Source organism: Lichenostomus cassidix, chromosome 11 (assembly GCF_008360975.1).
Source record: "Lichenostomus cassidix isolate B80296 chromosome 11, HeHo_3.0, whole genome shotgun sequence".
Taxonomy (NCBI): domain Eukaryota; kingdom Metazoa; phylum Chordata; class Aves; order Passeriformes; family Meliphagidae; genus Lichenostomus; species Lichenostomus cassidix.
The window spans coordinates 15,638,933-15,655,540 of record NC_139492.1 but is presented as its reverse complement, the minus strand read 5'-3'; positions in this window follow the sequence as shown (position 1 = coordinate 15,655,540).

Here is a 16,608-nt window from a genome sequence, read left to right as displayed (position 1 = left end):
GAGAATTGTTAGGAGTACTGAGAAATTATGCAGGGAAGAATGAACATTGTGTCTCTTCATTAAGACAATACAGTAGAACATGAGAGATATATATGGATAATAAATAGTACAAGGAAAATAAATTTCACTTTAAATATGCTTCTCCTACCATTGGATTAATTAGTTATTCAGAGAAGTTGAACGGTTGCACTCTCAAAACAGATACAGGAAGTTTTAGATTTCTTTGTATTCTTATATAAGTGTAATTAACCTCTGGAACTCATTGCTGCAGGATATTGTAGAAAACAAAACTTTGCAAGATTTAAAAAGCAGTATTTTAACTGCCAAGGTTTTGTGTATGTGTAGAGAACATGTACAACTGTTCTAGATAGGATCAGAGATGTGTTAACTTCATGAAATAATGTTTTTAGTATTGAGGCCAGCTATTGGTGGGAGTCAGGAATAATCTTCCCTGGTGCCAGGGGTGGGTGATGTTTTATGCCATAAGGTTTACATTGCAATGTCATGTGGGATGGTTTTGCTTCCCTGCTGCCAGACCCCAAATCTCACACTCAACCCTTTTGTGTAGTTTGACTTAGTTATCTTTTTTGTTTCAGCCTCAGAGCTCTTTGTGCTTTGCCAGTGAGGCGTTAAAGCTGAGCAGAATTTATATTACTTAGATGGTTTATTTTGCTTTACACAGCCTTTTCTGCTAGAGAATTGGGAAAGTTCTGTATTAAGTGATATTTCAGCTGCAACAATGACATCTAGGGGCTGATTTATATTAATTTAATTTAGATATGTATCTCCTATTTTTGAGAAGATGGTTACTAATATGTTTACTAAATCTAAATTATTAGTATTTGCTAAAAAGCTGTGAATCTGATATATGTCATATATCCAGAGAATAACCATGACATTTTTAACTTCTTATCTTTTTGTCTTTTGTTTCCCCTTGATCTGTCTTTTAATTATTTGAGTACTGCTAACACTGCAAATCAGTGAATCTCTCATTACTTTAGACCTTGTATTTTTCCATGACACCTTATCAAATGATGAGCTTTTTTTCACTCTGTACTTTAGGCATACATTTCTGTGAATTAAAGGGAAAACACTTTGCTTCTGCTTTCCCATATGACTTACTCTGTCTCCTAGAATCACATCTACTTGACTTTGTACAGGAAATGAGACCAAAAATCCCTGTATTCAATCCCCTGCTTCCCCCAGCTTTATGGCAGTGTAGACATAGGCTTGACTCTAGATTTAAGCCCTGTGATTCAGGGCCCCCTCTAAGCTCTACGTAAATCTAATTTTATGTGTGCAAGTAAGTGTATAGGTAAAATACATAATTGCAATTTAGAGATGATTTAACAGCATCTGTCCTATTATTTGCAAACTTACTTTTGTTCCCTTGAATCTTAGTTATTTGACCATAAGTCACTTATTTGGAATTGCTTTTTACAGAAAAAAAATTTCTATATTTTTTTCTCGTTGGCTTCTTCACTTATATTTACAACTTTTTCTCAGGAATAAGAGAATATAATTTTTTTTCCAAAGTTCTCCTCATGCCATTCTGTGGAACATGTACTGTCTTCAACATACTGACTTCTCATTGGTCTTGAGCAGAAGAGACAACCAGGTGAGCTGAAAATATTGAGACATTATGGAAAGCTTCACATTGGCTCAAATCAAGGTGCTAAAATGCTCTTTGCAGTAAATAAGGGTAATTTTCTGATACAGCTACTTGTATAACTTGCAAGTTATATAGAAGTTACACTAGCACAGCAATGCTTTTCACAACTGCTGTATCTGTTGGTTTCATCCATGAAGGAAATGAAAGCTTATTTCTGTCAGTGATATTGGCAAAACATAATTAGAACTGCATTCTATATTAAATCTTACATAAAAATGTCACCCAAAATCACACCCCTAACTGCTATTAGTGTGTTAGGAGATGATTTTTATGGACTTGGTCAAAGTACTGCAATGGGCACATTAGTTTCTCCTTGGAAGCTCTGCAGTGAGTGGAAAGCAGGATAAACCTGGGCTGTAGTTGAGTCTGAAGGACTTTAATGCCATTTTTTCCTTTTTTGGGGGGGGAATGATACATTTGTAGATTCTTAAGAGGTGTTTTGCTATTGTCTCCAAGTCCCAGGGCTTCTCACAGCCTCAGAACAGTCAGTTTTCTTGCTTGTGATATGTGTATGTGCACTGAGGACAGATCTGTTTTAAATCAGTAAAATCATAAATTTTGGATGGGATTTTACTGCTGAGCTGGTCATGGGGAAACTCCACTTAGAATAGGGCCAAAAATTATTTAGCTATACAGAAAATATCAAGGCAGTCCATAGAGACTTGCCACATGATGTTCTATATTGTAATGTCCATTATTATTTTCCCTTTTTATTACTTTGCATAGATGCTGATCCTTTTGCCAGCTCTCACTCCAAGCAGTGCTTTAGGTCTGTAATCCAACTCAGGCAGTGCAGAATGTGATTTATTACTGTCAGTTGTAGCAAGGGGAGTCATATGCACAAAAGACTCCAACAATGACAGCAAAGTACCTCTCTTTTTATCTTGTTATAGTCAGTGAAAATACAGAAGTGTCTTTAGCATTCTTAAGAGAAATTATCTGTATGGGAAGTGTTTCATTAGATCAGGTACATACTGATCCCAGTTGTTACATTTGCCATTCATAAATGCCCCAGTGACTGTCCTCAGCGTGTATTTACACATCCAGGAGAATTCAGTTGTGAATGATGAGCTGCAGTAAGCCTGGAATCAGATCATGCATTGCATAAATTAATATTTCACCTGTAAAAGGAGATCCCCTAAAAAGAATTGGACTCCCTGGAGTTCTAATATAGCTAATATTCCTGTAATTTATTTAATTTTTTTTTTTTTTTTTACGGTCACGGTTAAAAGGCATTACTTTTCCCTCCTTGTTAAATCACTCAGTGTGGACTAAAATACCCAAAAGCAAGAATCTCTAGAGTATGTACTACATGCTAGTTTCCAAAAGATCAAATAGCACCAAAAATTTAAAAATCCAGTCAGGTGTGAAACTCTAGTATATCCATGACTTTATTTCAGTATCAATTACCAATGTTGGCCAGAATAAAAGCATTCAAACTTTCTGTTCAGCAGGGAAACTGGCTAACTTAAATCAAGAAACAAGAAGTGCCTTTGGGTATTTCTCATCTTGTTAAAGGAATCATGGACCAGTACTCTGTCCTTCAGTGAGTGCTCTTGGTCAGTCCTGGCAACTTTCCTTAAATTCCATTGGTTGATCTCCTGCAGGTTGTTTTACCTGAATTGTAATCTATTTTTTGCTAAATGGGATTAGGTAGAGTTTTTTAATCAAGCACAGAGGTGCTTGAGGTGGGTTTTAAGCAGCAGACTGTAATTTTAGAGTGTGACATTTTTCAGCTAACTTCAGAGTAGCAGTCGTGTTAACCTAACTGTGATAATTTTTGCACCATGTATATAACTGACCACATATTTGCAATGTGCATGATGGTGTGAGGCTTTTGTTACCCTCCTGTGGAGCTTTTAGGAGTACAAATTTACATAATTTCTGAGCATCCATACAAGCACACAGCAGTGCAGATATTTTATAGTGAAAACATGGTTCCAATTTTATTCATTAAAATATTAATTTAATCTGCAGGACCTTAAATAAGGAAATTTGCACAACTTTCCTGTTTGGGTTACAGAACTTACTGTGCATTTGTCCCCTCAAAATCTGTATAAAGATACTAAGATAAATGTGACAAACTGGAGTTGTTAATCCTATTGTGATTTTCATCTGAAAGCTTAAAAAAGCAACAAACAGACTAACAAAAACCCTGGAAAGGCAATGGACTGAATTTTGAATTACATTTTCAAATTTATTGTCAGATTTTTGTTCAGGAGTTTGTGTAAAATTAGGACTGCATGGTTTGGCTAACTTTTTAAACATTCCTTGGCATCCAAAGTTTTGGGTTTTTTTCCCTCTAACCCTCAGCACTATGCTTGCCTGCAGGTCTGCAGCTCCTGTGTCTGTCTGTCTGTCTGTCTGTACTTCCATGTACACAGAGGCAGAAAATTAGTTTCTCATTGCAAATATGCACATGGAATCTGCACACAGTGAGCATCAAACAGCTTCATGAAAACAAAGGAGCCACTTCATCCTTAGTTATTGAATTTTCCTACTGTTTATTAGCTAGGAGTAAACCAAAATGAACCATCACAATTTTCTGTAGTGACCTTGAGGTGGCAGCAGCATTACATTCAATTCTGCCATGCACCAAGTCCATTAAAGGTGAAAGTAAAATTTGCAATAAATCAAAATAATACTGATTGTTATAATTTTATTACCAGAGCATTAAGTCAATAAAACTTATCTGAAATGTCATTTGCATTGTATACAATTTTTACTAGTTATCAAGTATGTTTTAAAAGCATGTTTAAAGCAACCAAATGAAGAAATTGGTGATAAATTGTTGAAAATCTGGGACTTGTCTAATGATGTAGTAAAACTAAAGTCTGTTTTGATCCCTTGTATTGTAAAAGACTATTTCTGAAAGCATTTGTTAGTACAATAATGTCTTGTGTTTTGACTAACTATATTTAATGTCCTAATGTCTGATTAAATATTTTTATGCAAGTTGTCAGGTCTTTTTTTCATTCATGATTTTATGTAGGAAGGTCATCTAATTATATGACACCCTTTCAGTGAAGGAGAATGTGTTTGTTTCTTTTAATAATGAGGAATAATGAAACTTATTTATATTGGAAGTCAGGGAAATTTATTGGAGAATTACAACACGAGAAACATGAAAATTAAAAAAACCCTTTTAATAGCATATTCATTACTGAGAAGCTTACAGGTAATGAAATAGTTGTATGAAAGCCAGGATATAACACTGGGTGATATAACACTGCTCATGTCAGTTTTCAGGCTGTGGTTATTTTGCATTGCTATGCTGTCACTCACTGTTAGGTTACCAAATGATGATTAGGTGATTAGTCAAAATAGGAGGCACTGGAAGAAAAGGATTTTCCAAACTTGTAAAGCAGCTTTGGGCTGGGAAGGCAGTTGGGGTGGTGGGATGTTCCCAGTGCTCTGGCTGTGTGGAGGCACTGCTGCTCTGCCAGAACAACCCAAGGCTGGCCTGGAATCCAAAAAAGGTGTTTGTTACCCACTGTGATGATGGAGCAGCAGAACACTCATAAGGAGTTTCCCTAACAAAGGCAGAAAAATGATGATAGTGATGTGTTTGCATCAGTTAAAAACTGGTGTGAAGGAATTCCCTTGTGTAACAGATGCTAGGGGAGTCCCAATAACTGCTTAAAGAGAGCTTATGTAATAGTTAAAATAACTCAGTGTAATTCAATGAAAAATAAGGTTAACTTGCTTATTAAAGTTTTGAATTTATTCTGTCTTTAGTTTTCCAGTTTTAGGATATGTCATTTAGACCTCTTTAACCTTATATTCACTTGTTTCACTTGTTTTGTTTGCTGACAACTTCTTCAACTAATGAAATAGAAGTATTAAATATCAACAAGTATAGAAGTATATAAACAAAAATATATGCTGGATTAAGGTTCCAGAATAAGGTGTTACTAGGTTTAAAAAACAGATAGAGAATCACAAACCACAAGCAAACGGAGATTGCAACACATCAATGTCGTTTGGGCTGTGCCAGTGGTTACTGGAGCCAATAAAAATAATATTACTTCTCTAAGACATAGATCTGCTCTTTTACTTCTGCTCTGTACTGTTATTTTCTCTTTGTCACACTTCACTGTTTCTTCAACTAACTTCTGTGATTCTAGTACCTGAAAAAGATGGAGAGAGGCTTTTTACAAGGGCATGTAGTGATAGGACAAGGGGGAATGGCTTTAAACTGCCAGAGAGTAGATTTAGATTGGATATTAGGAAGGAATTGTTCCCTGGCACAGTGGGCAGGCCCTGGCACAGGGTGCCCAGAGAAGCTGTGGCTGCCCCTGGATCCCTGGCAGTGTCCAAGGCCAGGCTGGACATTGGGGCTTGGAGCAGCCTGGGACAGTGCAAGGTGTCCCTGATCATGGCGGCAGCAGGGGTTGCACTGGGTGGGATTTAAGGTCCCTTTCAACCCAAAACATTCTGGGACTGTGATTTTCAAAATTTTCAAAGACATGAATGCAGTGAGTGACAAAAAAGCAGAATAACTGAGATAACAGTACTCCTGCGAGGAATATAATTTACTGAGACCCTTTCTGCTTTATTTCAGATTTTCACCTTATGGCTCTTTATTATGAAGATATATTTACCTCAGAAATAAAACTAAGGCAACAAATATATGTGAGCTGAACATAGTTAACCTGGAAACTAGAAATGATGTTTAGAGGGTACCCCTCATCTCTGTCAGTCAGGGACCTTGATTATCAGTATCCCAAAAGGGAGATGTGCTCTTTATTTGTCTTTAGAGCACCATAAACACATTTTGTCAGAGAAATGTAAAAATTATAATTGTCACAGTGGGGCCTCTTTGTAAGTATGCAAAGTCCAAATAAACTGGTTGCCCTCAACTTGAGTGGGAGAACAATCTACTGTAGATGTTGCAGAATATTCCAGAGATTTTGACCTGGAACCAATATTTTAGGTTTTATTCAAATATTAGTGTAACATTTGCCTAATTCTCTGCGCTGATGTTAAACAAAACCTTGTTGTCCTGAAATCACATTAATTGTTGTCTTAAAAGTACCGTTGTTAAACTGGAATGGAAGGTACCTGGTGTGATCCATGTCTTTGGTTAAGCTGTGCAGTATCTGATAAAGGGTATTTTATTATTTTGTGCAGTAATTTGTATAGCAAAGAATAAATTGCAAACTGTTCAGCAAGCAATACTACCATTCAGCAAAATCACATTACCTAGAACATTAAAACAATCATTCTAAAACGTGATTTATAATTATTTGAACATGTTTGTAAAAAATAGATGACCACTGTACATTTACAGTTGACACAGAGGTCCCTAATGTCAAGAAAGCACTCTTGACCTTGATGGGTAGTTGCAATTCCATTTAAATCAATTGCCAATACAAGTCAAATGAAGTTCTTATGGCTGTCTAGTGTGCACTTCACTGTTCTTCTGACATTATTGTTCTACTCCAAGTCATCCTTCAGCCTTAACAGCTGAGAGGGACCTGCATTCTGCAGCTTTATGGGGAGAGAGCACTAAGTTGTACTTCTCTGGGTTTTGAAAGCTTCTGCTCTTTTTCACTGTTTTCAAGCCAAGCAAACCACATTGTGTTCTACGTAAAATAGAGTACTTGGTCTGTTGTTAGCAAAGCCAAGTATTTGTTGCAGTCAATACAGAATGCATTTTCAGTGCCCACCATCTTACTGCTCCTTGATTTAATTTGATAACCCTGAAATCTGGAGATTTTGTTGATTTACCTTGATTAGAAGCTTTCACTATATTAAACCTTTAGAACATGATATATTCTAAACATTTATGTTAAAAATGATGGTGATTACAGTTTCTGAGGTGTTTTGTGGTGTGGAAGAGAAAGAGGTAATAACTCAGAAAAAAATAACTTGAACACTTACCCTGTGTTTGTACCTGTCTGGGTAATTATTTCTTCAAAGGATTTTGTTAAAACTGGAGATGGATTTATGAAAAGTGCTATGAACTTTTCAAACATTTTGCTTGGGAAAGAAAATCCTTGGCTAGACAGAACTTTCTAAAAATACCTGTTTTAGTGTCATTTATTTACTTGCAATGTATTTACTCTTCTAAATGAATTTAGGTGTCTACTTTTCAACAAGTGGGAATATTAAAGGCCCAGAGTTTACAACACTGAAAAATCCCATGTAGAGATACTTTATGGCAGATAATACAACCTGTGGCTAATCCTCTCCAGCCTTCACTCCTACCCCTTTCATAAGGAGTCCAAGCTTTCAAAAGATCCCATATTAATGAGAATAGTGGAAAAACTCAACTGAACTAGTGTGTTGGCATTAGATACATACAACAGCTAACAAGAATTGATAATGCAAAAAGTGATTCTGGTTGCCAGTGAAACCTGGCTGGGATAGTATTAGGAAGATGCTGCAATTAATGTAAAACTAATCACCAGTCTTCCATGGGGAAATGCAAATTGCAAGTTGTTAGAAGGCCTGTTTTGTTCCATAGGATTTGTAGTGCAGCTAATCCACTTACCAGCACACATGTTCTCCTGTTGAGGTGTTTTTTAAGGAAGTTTTGAAGTACTATTCCTATTCTAGAGATTCTAGAGATTTCTTTAGATTCTATATTTTGACTCTTCCGTTTTTACTAAATATGTATCTTTCCCTGCTCTTTCTTTGCCAGTCTCATGGGCTGAGGTCAAAGTGAGTGGCTCTATTTTGCTCATTTTCCTAAGCTCCTGCAAACTGTACTGCATGAAGCTATAGAAATAACCACATGACATACAGTAAATGTGTTACATATTCTGACCCTGCCTGTGCAGTTGAAATTCCAGGATTCTGCTGTATCTGATGTTCTGTCCTTCTGCTGGTGGGCAGGGATAGCTGCACTTACACAGCCAGTTTTGATGGCAGTATAAATATCTTTGCTTTCACTTAATTATGGAGGGCTAGTTTCTCTCAGAATAAATCTCATGTATAAAAAGGCAGTGTTATTTAAATCAAATGTTTGGCAAGTATTTGGCCCAAAAGTAAACACAATTTGGTGTTTGTTTTTTCACCAAATGTTATGATTTGTTGGCACTTTGAAGCTAGAGAGCCAAAACATAGAAGGTTATGAAATCTCTTATCTTCTTTATACCATTGAATGTTTGGCCTTTTATCATATAATGTAGTCTTTTCAGACATTGAAGGTTTTGATCCAGGTATGCAACCAACAAGAACAACTTCCAGAAAAAGAAATCGTTTTGGTTTGTGTAGCCCTTTACTCTGACATGAAAGCCATTTCTGAAAAAAGAAAAAAAATCTCCTCCTTTATTGTTTGATATCAGTGGCAGAATAATGTCCGATTTTAATATCATACTGTTGGCTATGTACTGCACTAATTTGTTCTGTGACATCAATGAATCAAAGTAGAGTTCCTGATAGAAGAACATCAAAAGGAAATTAATCTCCCTGTGATAGTATTAATAATTTCAGAATGGACGTGTTTTGCTCAATTATGGCAACCGTTGAGAGCTGTGTTTTTGTGGACTGTTAGATCAATATCACAACTGCTACACAAATCGAGGGTGTAAGAATGAGATTGGGATTCCTCAGTAGCCAGGACTGTCTTTATTGCTGGACAAAAATTTTACAGGATGTTCTTGGTAGAATTTTATGGTTACTTAAGGAAAGGACACATGAAAGAGTAAACTTAGTGAGGAATGGGGGACTTCTAGAAAAAGACTCATCACTTTTCAGTGTGTTGGAGAAAATGGTGGGCCTGGCATTAAAGGTAGCATTGACAGAGTTTGTGACCAGAAATTAGCTGTGTGATACTGGAAAAAATTTAGTGGAAATGGAGGCTAATTTTATAGCAGACTGGAGGTGTCATAAGGTTATTAAGCATATATCTCCTGAAAATATATTCTTTGAAGTATTTTTTAGTTTCCTTCTTGGTTGTTTATATATAAACCCCATCAGATTAGTACAATGCTTATTAGAAAACGTGTTTCTTTATGTATATCCATCCAGTTTCACATCTTTCCCTACAAACATATATATATATATATATATACAGCATTTGACACCATAAAAGAAATTGAGCATTTTTAGATACAGATCCTTCCAAGTGCTGACTTAATTCAAGGGTAGAAGAAAGGGTTACTACAGTAAAGCATTGCTTGTTGTAGCTGCACAGCATGATACCCACAGACAGACTGGGACTATATTTAGGGTTCTGGTTGTGTGCTGAGAATAGAACTAAATGAGTACAGAGGCCCAAATGTGTCACTGAAATAAATATTGGCAGTACGGATGTGTGATCAAAATATCCAAATATATCAGAGACTGACTGCAGAACTCAGAGTCAATGATAACCCAGGTAGGGATAAGATTTCAAATAAATCTAGTATTCCCTTTTCTTTATGTTTAACACCTTTAACCTTCCCCTTTTTTTGTTCTGTTCCCCCTCAGCTGGCAGTCAGTGGTGTTCATCTGCCTGGGGATGTGCAGGGTTGACCTTGTCCTGCAGCCAGCCTTGGGGTCAAGGTAAGGACTGGGAGATCTCTTCCAGTTACTGCCATGGGCAGATTGTGCCTGACTTGGGGAAAATTAATGTAATTTATTGCCAAATAAAACAGATCTGGATGGTGAGAAACAGAGACAAAATTAAAACAACACCTTCCTCTCCTCCCCTCCTCTTCTTCCTAGGCTCAACTTCACTCCTTCCTTCCAAACTCCTCTGCCCACCCCAGCACCAGCCAGGGACTCTTCCAAGCTCAATGCTCTCGGGGTTGCTCCTCTTGTTTTCACTCCTGCTTTTCCTCGTGCTTTTCCTCACCCCTCTCCTCACTGCCAGGCAGTTTTGCCCTTTCCCAAACATGTTCCCACAGGGGTGTTGAGGGCTCAGCTGTGCCCTGACTGGGGTGGCTGTGGGACTGATCAGAGCCATCCCACTGCCAGTCCTGGGCATGGTGCACTGATTAGCTTTGTACTAATCATCTCCTCATTTCTTGATGTGTGTGGCACTGCTGCTGTTAATGAGCTTGGGTTTTGTCTGTAAGGTTGCAGTGACTTTTTTAAAGATTCTACAGGGTTGTTAACAAGACTGACATTCCTTGTTCTAGATCAGCACTGTGACAGTGAGGACTTTTCCTGCAGTGACTGACATCACATCAGCTGCTTTTAAAAGCTGTCTTTCCATTTGAAATGCTGCAATAATATCTTGTACTAAAGACAGAAGATGAATAATTAGACAGTATGGTGGAAGGGCTTCTACTGAGTGGAAAGCTTGGGCAATACAAATCCAGCCAACATCTCCTCTCTGGTCTCTTCTTCATCACCTCTTTTGCTTTCTCTTCTGCCCAAGCTGGAGTTTTCAAAGGGAAACCAGTTTAAATGGTATTTGTTAATGTGACATTTGAAGGAATTGTTCACAACAGTCAGAGATTGACAGCAGATGTGCCATTTGGATTGTCCTTGCCTGGTTCTAGTAACAAAGAAAGTGATGACAGGAAACCAGAGAGGTAATCCCCCTGTACTATTGAACAAGAGCTATTTCCCAGTCACTGCCATGGAAATTAAAGGAAAGCTTTAATTAAACTGTTATTCTGGTAGGTACTAGGGGATAGAAAAGTTTGTGTTTCTGATTTTGCACACAAGTCCCATGGATCTTCTTTACCTGCAAAAATCAGAATTATTTTTCTCTTTCTACACATGCATGTTTTAAATAGCATAGACCTAAACAGCTTAAACTGCACATTATCAGAATGAGAGATGCTGTCCCCACAGCAGTCTGGGGAAGCCATTCACATACCATGTTCCTTTGTTCCTCTTCTCCAGGCTGATAACGTGCTTTTGGAGAGCAAACTCACCCACTTCTCCTGGAAATGTAGTTCAGAAAACTTCCCTCTTCTCCAATGTTCATATAAATTCAAATCTGGAAAGCAATGAACTCTAAATATGTCTTTAAAAGAAGAAATACTTAGGCAGTATTTGTGAGCATGGAAATAGTATCTGCCATTTGGGCTAATAGCTTATCTTCTTTGTAAGAGCAGGTAAAGATAGCACAACATATAAACATGTGGAGTTACTGTCCATTCAGGTTCACTACAAATCTGCACTGTCAACTGAAAAATTTAGGTTATTAAATACATAATGCATTGTAACTATATGTGCAATGGTTATCTGTTTACTAGCTCTCTGCTTTTCCAAATTCCTTCTACAAAATATTTTTTATGGAGATACAACATGCCGTGTTTTGATGGAGTCCTGCAGGGAGAGATGCAATTAAGAATGTTATGCAATAATACATTGTTTTTCTTACACATAATGTATTTTTGAGCATTATACATGCAGGCAAAAGTGCTGAGCTCAGTAATTCAGGACTTTACATCTCTGTACCATTCTGGCTGCTTCTGCAGTTTTAGCACAAAAGTAGTAGGCCCAAAACCAGTATTAATGATAAGAAATTGAAAATAGTTCAGTAATTTTTTTGTAGAATATTGCTATCTAAAAGTTTGCCACATATTAGTTACATTGTCCCATTTTAATAGAGATGGCTTATTTCTGGAAAGAAAACTCTAAAAGAGTGGTGATGAAGCAGAAATAAGCTTCGAGACAAAATGTGATATAATTGTCATTTAATACTTTTTCATAAATGATAAAAAATAATGATGATAAAACCCTATCTGGTCACCAGCTGTTTTCTTTTTGTTAAAGCTGGACTTCATTTCTTTTTGTCATTTGTCCAGAAGCTTTTTGAGTTTCTCAAATGTTGGACTTCCTGAACAATCTTTTTTTTCCCTTCTTTTGTGCACTTCAACAGTTGCATAACTTTAAGATGAAGGATATATTTTTATAGTATTTACCTGCAATTTTTGTTTTTCTAATGATATCACAACTTCTACTTTTTTCTTACTAATATTCAGGAGAATTCCATTTAACTTGCTCCAAAACTGGATCACCTAATTAAACTGAAAAGGTAAAATCCTTGCTTTATAATACTGAATTCGGTAGTTCAGTAGGAAAAAAAAAATCCAGTGAATGAGTTTTTAATACTCTGATAAATCATAGCAATACCTTTTATTGCCCAGTTAATTTACTACTATGTACTGTAAGTAATAATTAATGGCAGTGCAGTTTCCCTACCTTGTCTGGTGTTGCCATCATGACCCTTGGTAATGCTGCAAAAACAGATTAAACCTTGTGAACTGTAAATGTTGGTGGATGTTGTTCATGAGAAGTAACACAAAGTTTCAGAAGCTAAATTATTAATATTTTGTGCATGAAACTTGTACCTGTTAGGTAACGGCGAAAACTTTTTTCTTTTTAAAAGAAAAATTGGAAAGAGCAGAATGTATTCAGTTATAGGAATTTGTGTCTTATTATGCAAAAATACTCGTCAGACATGTCTAAACTAAAATCTTGTAGATATGAAATGGAATAATTTTTTCTAAAAAAATAATTTTTTAAACATTTGCCTTTTGTAATTTACCTGTGATCAGACTAATTCACAGAGTAACTGCAAAACTTTTTCCTTATACGGTCAACTTGTGTATCTGTGTTAAATTCCTGAGTGCTCACTGACACATTTATTTGAATTCTGGGTGGTGGTTTGCTTTCTGTGCTTTAAAGCAAGAAAAGCCCCCTAGATTACACCTTTGCAGCTAATCCAGAAATTAAGGATATTCCTAATTTTTTAGATTTCTCTATTTTGGCAATGCCAGAAATGTTTCCAAATCAACAGTGGATAACCAGGGCGTACTTTATTTCAGCTACAGGTGTAGTCAGATAATGTATGACTGCTGAAATGCTTGTGATTACAAGTTCAAATTGTGATTAATTTTAGAACACCTGTAATCTGTTTACAGTGTTGTGGAAGTCAGATTTAGTGGTATAGTTGATAAATAGTTTTTCATATTAAGCCTTTTAAAACAAAAGTTTTTGGTCACTTGTGGTGAGTTTGCACAGAACTCCAGGAGTGTCAGCTACTTGTAATCTTTATTGCATTTGCCTTCTGTTTGTCTTTGTGTGATCTCTGTAGTTTGTGAGGCAGGTTTTTGCTACTGTGCAGCCATTTCAGGAAGTACAATGGTATGTTGTTAATTGATCACTTAATTATAGCTGTTGACTCTCATGTTGAGCTTTAGTTGTATTTTCAAGCTGTATGACATGACATGTTCATTTCCTTGGAACTCCTGTATGTGAAGAACATGTAACCATGAGTTACCTGATTTTTTTAACGCTGCTTTTTGTGTGCTGTACTCCTGGATATTACTGGACAATAGATCTAACATTAGTAAGCAAGCTCTTATTCCAGATTTGCCAGTTCTCTGATGAACTATGGTGAAATCGCTTCTCAGGAAGAGTGATCAGTAAAATGTGTGTGAAGGCTCTCTCTATTTCTGTGGGGATTTCACTGAAGTGAGGATTGTGACTGGAAAGGTACTAAGATGCCAGAAGTAATTCATAAACACCCCACCCCTGATTTATTCCGGAAAGATTTGTCATAATCTGATGGAGTTTCAGCATGAGACAATTGCAAGGTGCTGTGAAGAATCAGTGCCTCAAAATCCTGAATAACTTGCAGTTTATATGGTGATTAGTAACATGTAGCTGGTTGGAAGCTACCATGGCTGTAGGAACTCTGCAGTGTGTGTGGGGAGGATCTTTGTAAGGAAACAGTCACTCTGTCTTCTGCCTGAAAAGAGAAGCAGAAGAATTTTTGATTGAAGTAGAAAATACTAAACAGTGTCTCAGAATTAGCATTCAGAAAATGATATGCAAATCCCAGTAGCAAATAAGTACTCCATTAGTTCCTCTCTTACTAACTTTTCTTTTTGACAATGAGAAGTTTCATATGCTAAAGTATATTGTAAGTACATCTTGAAAAAGACATCTTTATTGCATTCATGTTATATAGGACAGGGTGGTTCAAATAATTTTTGAGAACAATGATGTTATCTTGAAAACAGTGCAGAAACTTTGTTGATGCTGTGGGTTATTGATTGACAACAGATGGCAGTATAGCAGGTGTATTTACCTCGTAAGGAACAAATGGCAGTACAGAGACATGGTTAAAATTTGTAAAAAGGCATTTGGGAGCCTAGTTCACTTCTTTTAGATTATTTAGTCACTCCAGAAAATCCTGTCCTTTGGTTAGGAAGTGACTTGTATCAGGAAGATGTGGGACAATAAAAGGTGGGTTGAATTCTGCAGGTCAGTCCCTTACTCACCCCCATGAGCTGCTGCAGGGACTGAAGGAGCCTCCAGGGCCACCTGGGCTGATCAGAGATGTCCTTTCCCTTCCCTCCTCATCCCTGTGTTCAGACCAGCTTTAGCAGAGAGGAAACATCCATTTTGGAATGTTCTGATTTTAATATCTTAGCTGGAAATGCTGATTTCACCATGTGGAGGCACAATATAAGGTTGAGAGCTTTCTCTGAATTGTTTTCACTCTGGATTTTTTCAGCAAATCTTAAGGCAACACCTCTTTCAAGCTGTACTTTCTGTCCATGTGCTTGATTGAGATATCAACACTGATGATCTCAAAATCACGAAAGATTTGAAGAAATTATGAGAAAACTAAATGATCAAAGCAAGTCCACATTTAGACTTTCTTTTATAGATATGATTTTGCAAACAATTTTTTAATGAGTTTACATCAGTTTTTAAGGGAATTTGGATGTCTGTAGCAAAGTAAACCCACCAAATTATATTGTAGCTGTATAGCAATTTCAATGGATCTAAAATGTGACAGTAAGGATTATTTGTATGGTTCAGCTTTATGTACATGTCTAAACAACAATCCTATTTACAGTCTCTTGTACCCTATGTGTCCAGTTGGGTAAGCAGTTAAAGTATTCATGTGCATTATTTTTCTATGATGGAGTGCAATGCAGTAAGTACACCCAAAAGGACAATACTGCTCACTCCTCTTGTGCTGGGGAGACCAGCAGGGACTGGCCATTTAGGGCTATGAGTAAACCAACACTGTGCTAGGGTGAAAGGAAGCATATGAATCATAAATGTAGCATGCTTCACCTGTTTTGTTGCTAGCTTTATGATTTCATGCTGCTTAAGCATTATGATTTTGTGATTGAACTGTCTGTTTTCCTCCCTTGCAGTGTAATAAGATGACATTGAAGAAAACCCTCCTATTTGGGTTATAGTGTGTGCAAATATATCAACATTGGATCTGAATGTCTGAATTAGCCCTGATTTGCCCTCTATTCTTTTCAGTCTGTGAGTTTGCACTGTCTCCTAAATTACTGCATGGATACTTCAGAGTAACAAGAGTCAAGAAGTTTTTCTTCAGTTTGAGAGTGTTTGACTCCCATTTTATTATTTGTACACCACAGTTTATAAGTTAATTGGTCTTTGAAAATGTAACTATTAGATTTTTTTTCTCACCATTTTGTTTCTGCTTGTTACTTCAGCAAAGGAAGAGAAAAATCTAAAGTTTTTTTCAGCAGAAGATCACATTTCACTCCAGAAGATCTTTCTGTGCTTTTTCAAAGAAAAAATGGAAGTTTTGTTTTGAATTCAGAGGAAGCAAGATCAAACTCTCAGTTAGTTTAGACATAAGAAATGAACAAAGGGACTTGACACAATAACATGTCATTTAGGTTGTTCAGGTTACACATTTATTTGGGAGTATTCTTCTCTTCTTTTTTTATCAATGTAATGTTTTATGCCTTGGATTTTTATAGTAAATTTGCATTTCTGATGCTGCTATTAGACAGGAGTAATAGAGCTTGATAACGGTAGTGTGGTTGGACACAAACATGTTAGAAAGAGAAGATATGAAAGTTTTATTATGGCTGTAGCTTTAGAGCCATTACTTACAGGAAAGTTCCAGAACAATGACCACTGCAATTCAGATTAAAAAAGGGATATTGGTTTAAAGCTTTTTTTTTTTTTTTTTAATGTATTTTATGTTCTTTTTGTTTCCCTTAGTATTCTGAACCTTTTGGCTTTGAACTTGC